This window comes from Microplitis demolitor, chromosome 5 (genome assembly GCF_026212275.2).
Source record: "Microplitis demolitor isolate Queensland-Clemson2020A chromosome 5, iyMicDemo2.1a, whole genome shotgun sequence".
Taxonomy (NCBI): domain Eukaryota; kingdom Metazoa; phylum Arthropoda; class Insecta; order Hymenoptera; family Braconidae; genus Microplitis; species Microplitis demolitor.
This window is the reverse complement of record NC_068549.1, coordinates 4541929-4561282: the sequence shown is the minus strand read 5'-3', so window position 1 is coordinate 4561282 and position 19354 is coordinate 4541929. Positions and strand designations below refer to the sequence as shown.

Here is a 19354-nt window from a genome sequence, read left to right as displayed (position 1 = left end):
AAAAAGGAAGTCGGTTATAACAGCAAGAAGCATTGAGGAGTATGAGAGATCCTTAGCTGTCGTAGTAAGGCTTGGGAAACGTGCCTTCCGGGTCGCTAAGCAACCACATAACTGCCTTAGTCGGCAGGCGACGAGCTCGTTGCAGAGAGGAAGCGCGAAAGGGAGAGCTTTTGTCTTGAGATCAAAAGGACTCTCTGCATTTCTCGCGAACGCTACGGTTCCTCGCCCTCGTGTCACGAATAAAGATCGAGAGGTCGAGACGCGCTAAGAATTGCTATACGAACCTTGTCGGATGTGTATAGTACGTCGATCATAATGCCAATATAAATAACAATGCGAATTAAAAAAGCAAATTATCCTCATAAAAAAATAAATAAAAATAAAAATAAATTTATAATTAAAAAAAGTTTTGTTAAAACTCACCATATTTATAAAAGAAACTCCATCTCTTAATTATACGAATATAATTAAATAGAATTGCACCATCTGGAATAATATAAAAAATAATAAATTAATATTGAGAGAAATTAATAAACATTCGAGTAAATTTATAAGAAACTTGGAGCAATTAGTACTTTTACTAAAAAAATCTTTCGTGATTAGACTAATTAATTATTTTTTTTATAATTAAAAAGATTATATATTTTTTTTCAACAATTAATTGACGATATTAGAAATTTTTTATTAATTTTATTAATTGATTAAATAAATTATTTATTTATCTAATTTTTTAAACCGTGTAAAAAAAGTATTAATGATATTCTATTAAAAAATTTTCATTGTGGTAAATAAATACTTAATTATGTATTTTTATCGGTTTAACGAATGAAGAGATATTTTTTGTTCGCGTTGACTGCTAATGTTACTAGATCTATTTACATAAAACTCATATTATAAAGTTAAACTCGCTATGAAAAAGGTTTATAAATAACTGTATAACGTAGGGTGTTGATAAAATAGGTCATACTCCGATAAATCTATTGAAATATAAATTGACAAAATTTATTTAATTTATTTTAGCGACGTTTTCAATAACTTCCGTTACCATTATCTGGCTATTAAACAATTTAGATACGAATCTATAGAGCTCATAAATTATTTATGACCATATCAATACTGCCGTGTAAAAAAAATCGTTTCAAAAATATTTAAAAAAAGTTCAAGAGTTATAACTTGTATTTTTGGAATATATTTGAATATGTTTAACTTTTTTTGAATTTTTAGGATTTTTATGGTAAAAAATGTAACTTTTGGAACTTAACGCGCACAAATTTTAAGCCAGATAAAAATTATTTTGAAACATAATTTTAAAAACGTATTTTTACTGCATTTTTCCCTTTTTAGTATATAGGTTTCAAATTAGAGATTTTTGAACTTTTTCTGAATGAGGAAAAAATGTCTTAAAAATACGTCTTGAGAATTATGTTTTAAAAACATTCTCATCTAGCTTAAAGTTCAAAATTTACTAAATTTTTTATCATCAAAATCCTAAAAGTTCAATATGAAGTTCAAATCTGTCTCAAATTTCTAAACTTCAATTTATAGCTCGAACTGTTTTTAAATATCTTTCGAATGAATTTTTTTTTCAGGGATTTTGAAATTTTTCAAAATAATTGTATTTTTAATACCTACATTTATTCACATTAAAAAAAAAAAAAGAAATACGTTCTTTTTTTTTCAAACAATCAATTTTAAGGGAACATAATAGGTACCTGAAGATCAGAACGTTTTTCGCGCCACAAAAATAAAAAATTTTTTGTAATTTGACTGTTTAAGGGGTAGCACTAAAGGTTGGGGATGGCCTAAGATTTTCGGGTGACATACCAGCCTCTATATGCAAAATTTCAGAAATCTAGTCATCCCGAAGATTTTTCACTTTCCAATTTTTGTTTTTTACGTTGCACCAAAAACGTTCCGGTCTTCAGATCCACAACATATTCACGATCGTATTTTGAATTTATAATAATTTAATTTAATTATATATACGCATATCATAATCTCATAAATTTATTCTCGCATTATCATGTTTTGAGTTCGTATATATTCCACAATATATATATATATATATATATATATATATATACACAAATAAATGTCTAATTCTATAATCTGTTTATACAAGTTGCACTATGTTAGACTAACAACTGCTTCATAACAGATAAACTATATTTGTACAATACAAATATATATATATATATATATATATATATATATATATATATATAGTAACAACCACCTTGTTAGTGGAATAGAGATAAATTTAGAAATGATAATTAACGAATGAATAAATAAGACAATTATTAATAAAAGTAAATTCATAAATAATTTAAATAATTTTAAAAATCTTTCACCATTATCGCTGTCATCAGATTAACACATAATAAAATTAAGTTACCTAAAGCAGCGGTTTAAGTTATATATTTGATAATTTAAATTTATTATCGATTTATAAATAAATCACTAAAAAATTCTTACATCACGAATCGTCAAACTGACAACAAAATTTTAATATTTAATGAATAAAACATAACCGAAATTGTGGGTGGACGTTAATATAATTAAGTACTATATCTTATACATGTATACTTTTGTTATCGTATATATATGAATATAAGCCTTGTTATATAATGTCTCTTACTTAGCATAGACGACAATATTTCATTTTTAATATGACACAATTGATATTTGAGAATGTGTTTAGATCCCATCACTGAACGAAACTTCAACACAATCAGCCGGCAGTAAATTTTCTAATAATAAATTTTTTTCTAAATAATTATTGGCTATAACATTACTTATGATAAACAGACAGTAATTACACAATTAAATTTTTGTAAAAACTCATGTAAAAATAGATCGTTCCCAAAATGTTTCAAAAAAGTTAATGACAATAAACTTTCAAATTTGAAACAATTTTAAACTTTTTTGATCTCTATTAAAAATCTCACATATCATTTTTTGTCCAAAATACGTAAAGAAGATGGAGATTTCGGTCCATTTCTGATTTTTTTTTAACATATTTTAATAGTATCAAATTAACTTTCGATTTTCCCCTTAAATTTTCAAAAATTAAAAAAAAGAAATTCATCAGGTGAAATTTTGAAGTTTTGAATACTCGATTATTTTTTATAGCCGCGTTCACTCCTAAAATTTTTCATAGGCTACAATGTTTGAAAATTTTTACACTAAAAAACAGGATTTCTGGACGAAAAAAAATTTTTGCTTGTCATAAGGAAATTTCTATTTTCTCCAAGAAATTTTTTGCATTGTAAATTGAAAATAAAAATTTTCTTGGGTCGATAAAGAATTTTCTTGAGGCAAGAAAAAAATCCGTCAAGAAATTTTTTCTAGTTTTAAGAGAATTTATCTTTTCAATTTACAATGAAAAATATTTTTTACACCAAGAATTCCTTTTTTTTTTGTACATGCAGAGAATTTTTGAATAAAAATAGCCCATAAAATTAGGTACTGTATGGACATCTAATCAGTAACTAAATTTTTACCATATTGTCAGTAGAAATGGCACTTGATTTAAATATTATTGAAAAGTATTTTTTACAATGTACATGGAAAAAAATTTTGATATTTACTACATGTCCTCACAGTATCAAACTTTTTGGATAATTATTACTCAAAATTTCTCGTGTATGATATAAAAATTCAGGTTATAAAATTATAGCTCATTGAAAAATGAGTGATTAGTTCAGGTCTAGAGACAAATTTTATTTGACAGCACTTTTTCTTTTATTTTTATCTGTTAATATATTCTCTAATGTTATCAATTACATATTTAAGATTATTATTATAAGTAAATTTGTGATGAGTAGAAATGATTTCAACAACTAACTCATGAATTTTTTCAACGAAAAAATTATGTTATATATTATCTTTAATTTTATATTAACAGTCAATAATTTTTTACGAGATGCACGCAATATCTTAAGGCCCAATATTTTGGTGGATAGTTAACCGGTATTTACAGCATGATTATTTTTAAAAATGTTTTTTCAAGCTTTTTATTGCTCTCAGATTAGTTGGTTTCTCAGCGCAAAATAACGTAACGGATTGTAATAAAAAAAAAAAAAAAAAAAAAACAGAAAATATTATTACTACAATTATATTTCCTTTGATGAATGAGAAGCGGTAATATAATTGTTATTTTATTTTATTTTTTATTCTTTCGGTATAATTTTGTTGAAATTTGAGTCTTTATAAGAGTTTTAAGTTTCTGACAGAGAAAAAAAATAAAAATAAGTAACATCCGGTGTAAAACTCTTAGCTTGCACCTACTCAGTTTAGAGTGTTACGAAAGTGTAAAATCAACGTGGACAAAAAATATTGTGTCGGAATGAGTGGAAAGAAAGAAGGGAAGAAAGACAAAAAAAGAAAGTAAAGACTGAAAGATAAAATAGTATGCATGCTTTTGAGTACTTGTATAACGGAAGCGTTGTAGTATAGAAATGGCGTCTCAAGTCTCAATGCTTGCGGAATAAAAGTTTAAATGAAATGTATAACGGCAAAAATATATATATTAAGCTATAAAATGAAAAATTAGACAAAGACTTAAAAATATACGCGCGGTATTTATTTTCAGCAAATTGCTTCCACGGATATTATGACAAAAACTTTATAAAATTAATTTTCACTGACTGAAATTTATGTAAAACATTATTTATATTTTATTAATAATTTTTTAATTGAAAGAAAAAAAAAGAAGGAAATTAACTTTTATTCAATGAAATTATTTTGAATAATTAATGAGGTGAAATTACTGATTTTATTTATAGATTATCAATATCGGATAACATATTGACAATCAATATTTCAATCTACATGTATTTATATAAATATATTTATGCATATAATTTTATCTGAGCGGCGTGGAAAAATTTACTTTGATATTGAATATGGAAATTATTTATTCGAGATAAATTTGAAGCGACGTTCCTTCGGTTTACGTAATGTAACTTATTTATAATCTATTAATATAAAAATATTTCCATAAATTTTATGGAAAAGTGAAGAATGCTGGCCACTGGACCGACAGAAATTGATATATTGACTAAATTTATGACTAATAATTGATATCATATTGAGGAGAAAAAAAAACATATAGGCTATTAAATAAGATTTGCCTCTAGACCTGAGTTGACCTTTCGTTTTTCAATATTCCATGACTTTATTTAATCTAAATTTCTACATACAACCTCTATATAACTCTATATATTATAAAGATATTCATACATCGATCTATAGATTATATTTTAACTATTATTATTCATCACGTAATAAAGTATCGTATGATTTTAAGTATGAATAGGGTCAAAGTAGCATTTGTCGCCACTGCTCCAATTTTCGAACATTGAATACTTCAATTAACAAAAAAGTGTAAAATAAAATTTTCATTTTAATAGAGGGATAAAAGTATTTTTGTATAAATTTGAAAAATTTATTATGTTATTGGATCTTTTACAAATTATTTTATTTAAATTTTTCAAATGTTCAAAACTGGCGCTAAAGTGGCCAAAAACGGTACCTCTATCTAGATGTCACAATAATTGTAAATTTTGATGAAGAAATTATCATTTTGCCAGGAGTTTTCAACTTCCCGCTAAGAAAATTGAAAATTTTTAAAAATTCGGGAAGTTATTGGTTTCGGTTCGATTTTCGAAAATCGAATTTCTATCAGATCTTGATGTTTTGAGGTTCTAGGAAGCTATTCTGACTAATTTCAAGATGATGTCCGAGTGTGTGTACGTACGTACGCATGTAAATATCTATAACGGATGAACCGATTTTGATCGTCGAGATGTCATTCGATGTGGCTTGTCAATATTTAAAAGCTGAAAAAAATTGAGCTCGATCGGTAGGGCTCGTTCAGAGATATTCCAAAAGTAAACTTTTTCCAAAAATATTTTTTTTAGATAACTTGAAATGTGCTCGATGGATTGATTCCAAAATGAGCTGGGCTCTGAAGCTTCATAAGCCGCGTCGAATGCCACCTCAAACATCAAATTTGGTTAATTCGTTCAAGAGATACCGTTGTCGAAAGAATTAAAAAATAATTTGTTTTTAGTATTTTTGAAATTTCTCAAAAACGACTTGATAAATCAAGTTCAAAATCTGATCAGTTGTAAAACTCAATAAAACGCGTCGATTGCTACCTAGACCGTCTCAATCAGTTTATTTTTTCGAGAGATATCGTTGTAGAAAAAATGGTAAAAAAACGTTTTCTTTCGAAAATAAAGGCATACAAATGCATTTTTGAGCTCTTCGGGCTCGAAAATGTACTTACAACAATTTTTCGAGCTCAAGAAGCTCGCAAACGGCGAGAAGTTTTGGGACTGGCCCCCAGGGTCAACTGACGGGCCGATTTTTTTTTCAGTGTACGTCTATAATAATCGATTCACTGTAGGTTCAAATTTTGAACTTTAAATTTACCAAAGTCTATATTTATGAAGTTCGAATTTTTAAAGTCAATAAAGCAAGTTAATTTTTCCAGTGATCAGAAAATAAATGATATTTTTTTTCACAGCTTCGAATAAATTAACGAATAGCATAATTCCAATTAATCAAAAATTTTTTTCATTATTTTGATCAATTCTTTACTCAAGTATATTTTTGATCATTTTCAAACACTAAACATATGTTAGTGAAAATAATATATTTTCTTCTTAATATATATGTATATATTTATGTTATATATGTAACTTAATTAAAACCTACTAAATACATCTATAGAAATATTTAAAAAAAAAACAGAAGTGATGCTTCCTAGCGGTTTGAAGCCATATTAGATTCAAACTAATTGGTTTGAAAAAAAGAGTCTGATGTTTAAAGGGGTCACGAGACAGTTTAAATTCACTTATACTATATTTAATCTATGCATACTTTTAATTTATAATACTTATATAATATAATTTATGTTTATTTAATGCGCATCGTAATATATATTAAGTAATAAATTTATAAATAAATTATTTGAATGAATGCCAACAAATAAAATATTTTTTTTATAGTTGAATCTAATCCTAGTATCATATGTACTAAAAATTTTGTTTTATTAAACATGAGGATAAAATAAGATTTAATATACGTTAAGAGTTAACCATGGGAAATAATTATAAGAAGCTGATACCAGCAAGATACGAGAGGAATATTTCTAACGATACTGCAGTGTCATATGACAATAAGATAAGACTAAAGGAATGCAAACGCGATCCAAGTCAGCAAGTTGGTGTCGTATTGTCATAAGGTACCGTGAGATACATTAACTCTTTTCGGTTAATAGATTATTTTATGATACCAGCATCTAACTTCAAGTTTCAGTGTCTCTGCAGCCAACCTAAACAAACTAATTTCAGTCATAAAAAAAAAAAAAAAACTCTATAGGATGACTAAACTTCTGAAATGTTTCGCATTTAGATGCTGGTAAGCCAGCAAAAATCATAAGCCACCGTAATCTCTAGAACCACCCCTGTAAGCAGTCGAATTACGTAATTTTTTTTCATTTTCGTTGCGCAAAAAGGTTCCGATCTTCAGGTCCGATTTCAGACCAATGCTGCGAACAAATATTAGCGCGTAAATTTTGAATGACTAGTCAGCGGGAAGAAACAAACTTGTTTTGTCCCTTGGAATAAACAAATATTGTTTTTGCCCGATGACTGAAAGCTTTCGCAATTTAAACTCTGATACTTGTAATTTGTTCAATTCACTGTGAAAAATTTCCAACAAATTTTACTATGGGTGCATTGTAACACCGGACCATGAAAAAACTGGTACAAAATTTACAAGTGTCCCATAGTAAACGGTATGCGCAGACGACACAATTGGGACCTATGCGCATACGTTTACTATGGGACACTTGTAAATTTTGTACCAGTTTTCTTATGGTCCGGGGTTACAATGCACCCATAGTAAAATTTAATGGGAATTTTTCACAGTGTAGTAATTTCAGACTATTAATTTTATTTACGTAAATGACAGTTCTGACTGTAATTAAGTTTTATAAAAATTAGTGTCAATAATAAATAGTATTTATAGTCTCTACTTAATTATAAATTGCAAATGAAAATTTACATTTAGGCTAATAATTGATAACACTATTGGTCTTAAATTAACTTGTTTCTGACTGGTTGCTGACACTGAATCTTTAAGTTCCAATGCAGGTAATCATGAAAAATCTAGTGTGTAACTCAGGATGAAACACGATTTCAGACTGCGGGTGATGTCAGCCAACTTCACTCTGGTCCGAAATCCTTTTGTTTCATCCCTTGTCACACAATATACTATTAAATTGAGTAACTACGCTACTAAGATTATCATTTTAGTATGTACTTGATCATGTTACCTACTAACTACTCCCGCGAGTTCATATTATTATTAGATTTATGAGATTATGTATATTCTTAAATATAATAATTTGGAAATAAAATCCTGTATTTTATAATAAATGTAATTTAGAGTTTGACTTTCTTTAAGAGATCGTAATTATGTATGACTTTATATTATGCGATGTATTAATAGTTTTTTCCTTTTTTTTTTTTAGTTTATTTCTGTTACAAAGCTGCGGAAATGACAAAGTCTACGTACATATATAATCTATTTAAACATAGACATGAAAAGGTATAAAAAGAGAAAATAATAAAAGTATCTGTTGGATCTGTACTGCCTACGATGCAGATGCACTTGACATTTGAAATGAAATGGGTGACGTCTGCCAAGACGACTTAACTGCAGAATAGTTTGCATACAAGTTGTCTATTTTAGTTTTACAAGATGAAGGTTAACAAATAGTTATAGATTATTTAATTGTTTTCGTACAAAAAATAATTAGTTTCATTAATCTGATATTAAAATTTTTTTTTTTTTTTAATATTAATTTTTGGTAACTTAAATATGAGATATTCAAATTTCATCAATTTGAATACTGAAAAATCGACCGTAAGAAATAAAATTTTCATTTTGATGAAAATCTAATATTTTACGTTTCCGGCGAAACTATCAGTCTTATCAAAAAATGTCAATGGAACTTTTTGTAGATAATTTTATTCCTTACAAATTATTATGAATAAAATTTTTCGAAATTCCACATTGTTCACAAGTTATTCTCATTTCAATGTTAAACTCAAAAAAATAGATTTTTGATTGATTTCAAGAGCTTGACATTGAAATGAAAATAACTTGTGAACAATGTAGAATTTCGAAAAACTTTATTCATAATAATTTGTAAGGAATAAAATTATCTACAAAAAGTTCTTATGATATTTTTTGATAAGACTGATAGTTTCGCCGGAAAAGTAAAAAAGCCTCAAAATTTACTATAAATTTGACTTAAAGCTTAAATAACTTTTGAACAGTGGGATTTATCAAAATCCTGAAGCAAACCTTAATACCATAATTAACAGCCCGGATTGGTGCCAAAATTTTTATTTTTAGTTGTACTTTAAATTTTTGTACACCATAAAAAAAAAAAATTCGAATAATTTAATGGTATTTAATTTAAAAAATCGAGTACACAAAATAACGTTAAAACTATTTCCTAGCAAACATTTTTTGTTTAAATTATTAATGATGCGTGACAAAGTTATAGTCTACATTCATTAATAAGTAAGTAAATTTATGACTTTATAACGAAAAAAAATTACATGAGCTAATTTATTTATTTTTATGATATACAAGAATGTTTAAGATTATACATGTTTAACTTAGTGGGCGTTAATGGTCGTAATTATAATAACAAGGTATATAGGTATGTGGTATATGGTATATTAAAGTTAAAAGATATGGAAAGTTATAGACAAAGAATAAATACAAGAGTGACAGTTATTTGTCTGAGACTGTTCCCAACACTTTCTCCAAACGATGCCGACAACACACGGCAATGTAACAGTCATTTTAATTTTTCGTCGTGATTCTAATTAACATTACCAGTTTTGTATCACAAGATACTCAAAGGTATATCATGTATGCTGCATAAGTGAGATTAAGATTAAAAAAAAGTTTACAAGTGGGGCAGAAAATTAGTCGCGTGCTTCATCAAAGGAATAAAAAAATATTGTTCAACACCCGGAAGATATTTTTAAGACAAAAGACGTAGGGAAAAATTAATAAATCATATAATTGTTAAAATTATATCTAGAGAAACTGAATGATGTAAGATAATTACTATATATGTAATTATTACTACTATATATATATATATATATATATATATATATATATATATATATATATATATATATATATATACATATATATATATAATAAAATATAATAAAATAATATCTTAGACATCATGTAGAATCTGTATTACAACTGATGTCAATAGATGTATTCAATAGTTTATGTAATTAATGCACGAAGAAAAACGCCGCTAATTGTCTAAAATCAGTGTCATGCAGTCAGTTATAAAAATAATTGACTTTATTATTATTAAAAAGGATTTATACTTTATAAAATTGATACTTTGTTTAATACTATTCAGTTAACAAAACTTAACTCAATAAAAAAAAGTCATCTTTGATGTTATGTCGTATCAATTAATAGAAATATGTAAGGTTATAGCATTCAGCTGATGTTGCATTGATCTGCACATGCGTGCGCTGACTAATTAAATGCGCATGCGCAGTCTAGAGATTTTGGTCATGTTAATAAGGCAGCTAAATCTAAAGTGACGTCATAACAGAGAAAAGTGATAGATTAGTTATTGGCTTGAATTATTGAGTAGGGATATACACCGACCATTTTACTAAAATTCGGTGGTTTAATATAGAAATTAGTGATTTAATATATATTAAATGACACTTTTGACCAATCAGAAAGCATTGTATTTTAATATATAATTTTATGAGGCTCTTTAGCCAGTTAGTGGCATATTCTTCGGCATAAGTGACATAAACAATTTTATTTTCAAATAAAATAATGAATGAAACATGAGTTATTATTTGAAAAAATTAATTATGATTTATTATTTCGAAGCATTGATTTTTTTTTTTTTTTTTTTTTTGAGTATTTAATTAATATGAATAGACAAAATGATCAAGGCTGATACATAACTAGACGAAATAATTTTTACTTAGCACTAGTTTTCGTGAGAAACTAATAATCTTCATCCGGATATTCTTTAGATTGCGTGTTCTAAAACTCTGATGTCTGAAATTGCAGATTAATAGCCATGGGAACGGTGCAGCAAAATATCGCGTTGCAACGCGCGGACTTACTGGGTTTAACTAATTTTAAACTTAATTTAATGTTGAATGTAATTTAATATAATAATTAATTTACGTATTATAAAAACACATAAAACATTAAATTTATAATAATTTATGACGGATGAAAAAATGAATACTAATTTAACATATAGCTCATTAATTAATTATTACTCAATGCAATCATTTTTTCATTTTTCGATTCATCATTTTCATAATTTCTCATATAATTATAGCACCTTAATTTTTATTTTAATTAATTAATCAATTTTTTACCTCGACTATTAAATATGAAAAATAATATTTTTACAAATAAAAAAAAGTTTTTATTTTTAAGAAAGATAATAAAATTAAGCAACTGATAAAAGTTAAGTTTCATACAGGCTAATTGTAAAGACAAAAAAATAATGAAAATTACGGAAACTTAATATTGTTATGGTGAAATTTGTTTATTCGTAAAGACTAAACTTGATCGAATTGACAACCCACACCTCTACCTACTTACCCACATATTAACGTAAACGATTATTGGATATGCTCTCCTGTATAAACAGGATAAAGATTACAGTACTTATGTGGTGAACGTGTGTTACGTAAAACCGCGGTTATCTAGTGTGTAAAAACTTGATATTATTATGTAATATATATATAGATATATACTGTAATTCTACTCATTCTATATTTTTACACTAATAAAATGCATGTTAACTCGAGTAGATTTATTATTCAATACAATTTCAATGCTCGATTAATATTAATTCGCGACAACTGATTTATTATTAATAAATTAAATATCTTTATTTGGTTAGTTAATAATGTCACATGCACTAAAAAAAAAAAAAAAAAAAAAAATCAGTGTTCACTGAAAAAAACTTTTGTCAAAACAATATTTCCTCACGAAGTAGATCAGTAAAAATTATTGCATTATTAATCTCATATTTAAGTTGAAGATTAATTGTCTTGACAGAAGAAAACCGAAGTTTATTTACAGTACTCAAAAAAAAAGTTTAGTAGATCACAATCTGAGCTCAGATTCCTTCAATTAAGAAAATGATTTCAAATGAAATCATAATAGCATAATTTTTTGTAAGTAGAAAATACAGTAGAACCTGGTTATAAGTTACTGTTAGGGGCTGTAGGAGAAAAATTTCTTGGAAATGGCTTTCCCCTACTCTTATCATTTACTAGGTGATCGCTCAGTTTTCTGCATATGCATGCGTCGTGTTCGTGTTTGCGTCGGCAGTCCTTTTAAAAGTTAGTTGACGTTTGTCATTTATCTACGCATATACTTTATTAACTTATGAAAGGACTGTAGAAGCAAACTCTTCACGACAACCGAAAAACTGCGTTAGTAGAACTGGAGTGGGGGTAGTATTTCGAGACGAGTGAAAACAAATAGAGGGGAAGTAACTTATAACAAGGTTGTACTGCACAATATTTCTAAAAGTTATTTTTTTTTTTTCAGTACAAGTCCACGCTATTCTGGTGTTAAAGTTATCGGTGTTAAATTTAACTCCGAAATGGGTGTTATAATAACACTAGCGGTGTTAAAAAAAAAATAATTTTATTTTTCACCTATCAGAAGTTTAATTGTATTTAAAATAAGGTAAGAGACCCAGTACCCGATTAGGGAACTAATGATCATTCATATATTTGTATATCTATATTTACTAAATTTTACTATATATAAATATACAAACACATTGAGAAATCAGGTACTGAGTCTTTTACTTTACAAAAGAAAAATTTTTATTGTTTAGAAAATTAAGGATACGACAAATTTACCAATTTATGGAGAATTCAAAGAATATTTGTCCACAATGGCATATTAATTTTTTTTTTATAAAATATGAGAAACAGATTTTTATAATTTAAGTTTTTTTGCAAAATAAATCAGCGGGAAAAATAAAATTGAATTATTAATCATCAATTTATTATTTTGAAATCAATTATTACCCCATGGAAAACGTCAAAATTATATTAAAAATAATTATTATATCATTCCTAAATATTTAATAAGTGATAAAAAATTTCAGCAACTTGTTCAGTTTAATAAATGACATTTCTCATTTCATAGATAATAAAATTGTTTTTATCTCGATTAACGATAAGTTCGTAATTTTCGCAAAATATTATCATTTTTATTCTGTTTTTTACATCTAAAAACACACCCTCATACTTTGGTTAAATCCAATTGACTCCATTTATACATTATTTTAAAACCGCTAAGTAGCACCATTACACCGGTGTAAGTTCAGTTTAACACCTCGTCGGTGCTAAAATAAATCCATTTTAACACCGCTTTTTTTACCATGTACTTGTAGGTCATTTTATTTTATCGTTCACATAAAATAAATCTGTTACATTTTCAAAAGAAAAAACCAAACTCAATATTAGGAAAAAAATTATTTCTGTAGCCTTACAATTCACTTTGTTATTTATGATAATAAATTGGATTTATACTTCAACACCGTTAACACGTAAATCCAATTTTTTTGGACATCTCTAGAAGTCTAGAATTTGATATAAAGTTTCGTTAACGCAATTTCGTGTATTATATTGTACGGTATCCTTCACTAAAATGTATCAAGTAAACGCTAAATGCAAGTAGTGATTTTTCCGGGTCAGAAATTTCATTTTCACTCTCGGTGATGAATCAGCGAGTGACTGAGGGAGTTCACCGACCGCTGCCCACTATCGACCTCAACGTCGTGCTGACCCACCTACTTGTTCCTTTTTACCCACGTGATTCTCCGACGCAGTTTACTAAACTTACCAGTAACTACCACTAATCCACCCACATTGATCTGATACTTTATTTACATAAAACTAATGTCCTTTCTCTACCCAAATTGTGTCTTCATTATCTCCAAGACATCCATTTTAATCCACTTCACCTAACGTGGATCTACACTCTTCTCTTTATTCATTCAAGTGCTTTCGATTTTTTAATTCATAATTTATTTGATAGGTTTTGAAAGTTTAAAAGCGAGAGGCGCAGGATGGCCTTTTATAAAAAATGTATACAAGAAAAAAAAATTAATCACATAATTAAATTCACGGTTTATTAAAGTAATACCGCTCACTGAAATCATTCGGACTCCGAAAAAAAAAAAAAAAAAAAAAAAAAAAAAAAAAAAATTTATTTAAGGGTCGGAAAGCGGGTAATACGGGGTACCCCAAAAATTCTATAAAAATAAATTTTTTAAGTAAATTACATACAATTAAATTTAATTCATTTAATATCCAGAAATTTTTTTTCACCGTTTTTAAGAGGATGCTCCATTTTGCCCGCAAAAATGCAATTTTTTATTTTTGACGGCAACTGAAAATTTTTTCTTTCGACTGGATATCATTAAAAAAAAAAAATTAGCGTATTTGAGTCCTTAAAAACTCAGTATTTTCCTAAGTACTTCATTTTGCCCCCCCCCCCCTCCCTCCCTTAATTGATTTTTTGTTCCTCATTTATGATACTGAAGTTAGCTGATGTTTAATGACTTGGATTTGTTTTTGAACGATAAATTATAAAAAAAAAATATTTAAAAAAATTGCACCTGTAGTTTTTCAAATTTTCTACATGTGCATATTTTTAGTTTTAATTTTTTTGTAATTGATTTGCTGAAAAAAAAAATCCGAAAATTGTTAACTGTTTGCTAACTTCAAAATCATTCCTCATTTTCATAAATTTTATTTTTTTTTCGACGAAACGTAATTTATACTAATCGCCGGTGAATTGAATTATTGACTACTATTATTTGCTCCTACATAGAAAATTTGAATATTAATAAAAATAAAAACTAAAAATTATTTTTTTAATTAATCCAAAAAGAAGCCGATTATTTACAAAGCAGAAATTAATTAATTGATTTCCGGCAAACAAAAAAATTAACCAAAAATTAAATCAAAAAAAAATTTTTTTTAAATTTTTATTCTAGATTCAGTTCATCCTGATCATTAATTCGCACCAATAAATTTATTTAACCTCTAATCAACATAAATCTAAAAAAAAAAAAAAATTTTTTATAATTTTTTGAAAAGAGCCATTACATAAAGAGCCACTTCACCCCTCTCCTGCTATCCATTTACCAAAAAAAAAGTAACTATTTGTAAATATATAATTTATTTAATTTTAAAGTGTAAAAAATAATAAACATTAAAGTTTAAAAGTAATAACTTTAGACTTTATGATTCATCAACTTGAACTTGAAAAGTTAACGATGCATTCGTCACCACTTTCACATTTTTTTACCAGATCATTAGTGATCGTAACTACATTTTAATTATCATACTTAAACAACTCGTTAACTCTCATCAAGCATTTGCGTGTCCTAGAGACCTTTAAATAAATATATAAAACTCTTATAGATAACCAAGTATAAAAAAAAATTTAATTGCGGCCAGATTGCTCCACTTTGAAAAGACATTAGTGTTAATTCATCTTAAAAAAATTCATTTACGTTTTCGATTACATTTAACCAGCATTCAATATACAATATGCTGTAAATCACAACTACATTGTAAAACGTACAATGCGGAACGAAATAATCGCACGTGTCCTCGAGCAACTTCTCGATAATTCCCGATCCTCTCAGTAGGTCACCAAAGAAAGTACTGAGTAGTCTGCACGCTCACTGCCGGTATTTTATTGTAATTCACGTGTTATACCATAATATGAAGAAAGAAGAAGGTGGAGACTTTTATAGACTTATGGTCCGCACGATTGACCGTACACCCGATTGGTCCCTGTATTGCTATTGCTGAAACGTAATTGTTCATTCGCGTCGCCTTGGATCCGAACCTTATAATCTATTCGTTTACATACATCGTATTATAAAGAGTAAACTGTGTACGCGGTCCGATCAGTTCCACAAAGAGAAAAAGGATCGATAATTGAGATTTATCGCGTGCGAGCCAACACTTAAGCCGATTGCTCGCACATTTATACTTGTGATCTACTGGCTTTGCTTTAAAAACCTATATTAAGTCAGGCGATTCGTAAATTTCGCTTTCACATACAGCTCAGACTATATATATATGTGCAATTTTTAAAAACAGATGAACGATGAGTTTTTATCATAAATTCAAGAGATAATTTGTCTGAATGCTACTTTAAAGCAGACTGCGATATTTGAATGGATAAATAATCTGTTAAATAATAATAATAGTTTTGCACTGTGGAAAATCGGGAGTGGATCCTTAGAGATTTTATTTCAATTCGAATTCACTCTGACACTTGGAGTTTGAGTTTTAAAAAAAATCACTTCGCATATAGGGCGATCAGCTGCTTTTCATTTTCAAAGAATACTTCACACAAATATATATGAGAGCTTTTAATTATATCCGTGCATGAAATAATTGTAAAAATCTAAAAGACCTGCCTTTACTATATGCACTACAAAAAATTTGGGGAGTAAATGCGGGTTTAATCCGGAGTAGATGACTGTCCGTTTAAAAAAAATTCGTTCTGGAAAAGTTCCGCATTTGGAGCTTCTAAACATGAGACAGAATAGAACTTCGAATGAAACTTTTTTGGAACGTTAGTAATTTTGATGGTAAAAAAAAGTTTTTATGAACAAATTTAAAGTCGAAAAAGGATGTTGTTGAAACTTTTTTGGAGTTTTAATGGACGTTTTTTTTGTTCTTTAAAAAATTGAAAAGTGGTGATTTTTGAACTACTTTGGCATGTTTTTAGAACGTCTTTGATTTACAAAAGATGCAAAAGTAGTGATTTTGGAATATTTTTGGAACGTCTTTTTTAGTCCATAAAAGTCATAAATGGTGATTCTAGAACTTTTTTGAAATCTCCATAAAAAATTTCAATCAAGTTCCAAGAACTTTCTTTTTTGATGATGCTCAATTTGGCAGACGTCAAATAATTTTTGAATTCTTAACAAACTGATGGATTATAAAAAAAAAATATTTAAAAAAATTGCACCTTTAGTTTTTAAAATTTTCTACATGTGCATATTTTTATTTTTTTTTTTTAATTCGAACTGTTGAAAAAAAATCAAAAACTTCTTAGTTGTCTACTAACTTCAGGACCATTTTTTTCGACTCTAAATTTCCTCATAAAAACTTTTTTTACCATCAAAATTACTAACGTTCCAAAAAAAGTCCCATCCAAAATTCTAATCTGTCTCATATTTAGAAGTTCCACATGCTGAACTTTTTTGGAATCTCTTTGAAACAAATTTTTTTTACACATATTTATTTATTTAGTACCTTCAGAGTGAAATTTACTCCAAAGAGGTATTTTAATGTTGAAACTACGGATTGGAGTGAATACGGATTTGAACAATCCGATTTTTTTTACAGTATAATAGTAAAGTTTTTTACAATTAATATTTTCCGAAACTCCCCTTCAAAGTAAAATTCACTCTAAGGGGATTAAATAAATAAAAAATCATCAATATGATAACTAAACCAGGAGAAAATAAATAAAATTTTATAATGCATCCATTAGCTTGAGATATCGGCAATTTTCAATGGTTAAAGAATGTTGTCTGATAAATATTCAACATCATAAATTACTTTATTATTATTAACTTAAAATATAGGAAATTCTGCGGCAAAATACGATCACTAATATTTTTATTAACAAACAATTTTTTCTTCTAATTTTTTTGCAAACCAAAATTATAATATATAATAAATATAAGCATTAAATTTTTTCAACTTGTTGACTCATTAATTTAATTATCGAAATGAACTTTGATCGTCATTGACACAACAAAAAAACCCAAGCAAATAAAATTTTTTGCTAAAATTTTTAGTCACCATGTTGCCTTGACTGATCAATTTACCCCAGCATTTTCTACAAATCGTTACCAAGTATTTAATAAAAAAAAAAAAAAAAAAAGTAAAATTCTCAAAAATAGTTTATCATTTTGCTCTCGAGTAAAAAAGTTTGTGTCTCATTTTACCCCTTTTTCCTTTCACGTTACACTAATACCGACTTATAGTTGTTATAAATAGTGATTTTTTTTACAATCAAGTCACAATAATACCGCGTGTTAGTATAATTGTAATCCATACAAATATTACTTATATAAAAAAAAAAAAAAAAAAAAAAAAAAAAAAATGAAATTTATAGAGAAAAATAAAAATAATCTTTATACCCTTTGACATAAAATAAAATAAATTTAGTAAATTTACCATGTATTTTACTTAGTATGTAGAATCACTCCCGCATTAATAAGAAACGATCGGCTAGATCATGCAAGCATGCTGAAGATAATCCCACGAGGCTCCGAGTCGTACACAGGCATGAATCTCTGTTATCTACATATAGAAGAATTTGTCCGCACTTGTGCCACAAGGACGCAACCTCGCGAACAGAGAGAAATGCAGTGCATACGCTCTTTATCCTTTCTTTTTTTTTTTTTAAATTTATTTTTTGTTGTTTCTCCTACACGTATATAAAGCAACGCATGTATTTATATCATATGGGGATATGAGTATGAGTGTATGAGTCGTGGTTAAGAGCATCAGCCATTGAAATAGAATGAAATAAAATGAAGTAAAAATGAAACGTCCCGCTTGTTAGATAATATAATCCGACGTGATTGTTATATACGATCGCACAAGAGATATTATACTTGTATTGATCTTACTCTTATAATATCTCCCGAGACATAATGTACATTATTACAACAAACGTCTTTGTGACTCTTGGAGTTATTCAGCTTGATTACTTTGTGGGTGAGTTTAAAATAGCGGCTGATATTTTTATTTTTTTAGCAAATAAAATTAACTGTGGATTTTTTATAAAAGAAAATAGTTAAATTTTCTAGCCAAGGTATTGGTTAATTGGGAAGTTAGTAAGTACGATCGATCGATCGATTGATACCCGGAGCATAGTCCTCGAGGGTCAGTTGCGACAAGTTGGACCTTGAAATTCCACGGATTCTCTATTGCTCGGCTATCCACAATCACGACCCCCGCATAATTCAACAGCTGGAGGGTTCTGTCGTGGATGAAACTCTTACAGCCTACAGGACTTGTAATTTCATTTAAATATTGTTTAATTTCATTCTTTATTGTCGGTCGATCGATTTAAAGATGTGATTTGTATATATGTATATTAGACTGATGAAAAAAAATTGACTATTTTTTTTTTTATCGAAACACCTTATTAGATAATT

General features: G+C 27.6%; 1 protein-coding gene across 6 annotated transcripts in view; it reads right to left on the bottom strand.

The window, feature by feature from the left end:
- LOC103571969 (SH3 and multiple ankyrin repeat domains protein 2) overlaps positions 1-19354 on the bottom strand; it is a 193395-nt gene that overhangs the window by 118832 nt on the left and 55209 nt on the right. For all 6 annotated transcript variants that reach the window (XM_053738919.1, XM_008550331.3, XM_053738923.1 and 3 more), the window contains exon 2: positions 424-486. The gene's annotated coding sequence lies outside the window, so the exon portion shown is untranslated. The remainder of the gene's footprint in view (positions 1-423; positions 487-19354) is intronic.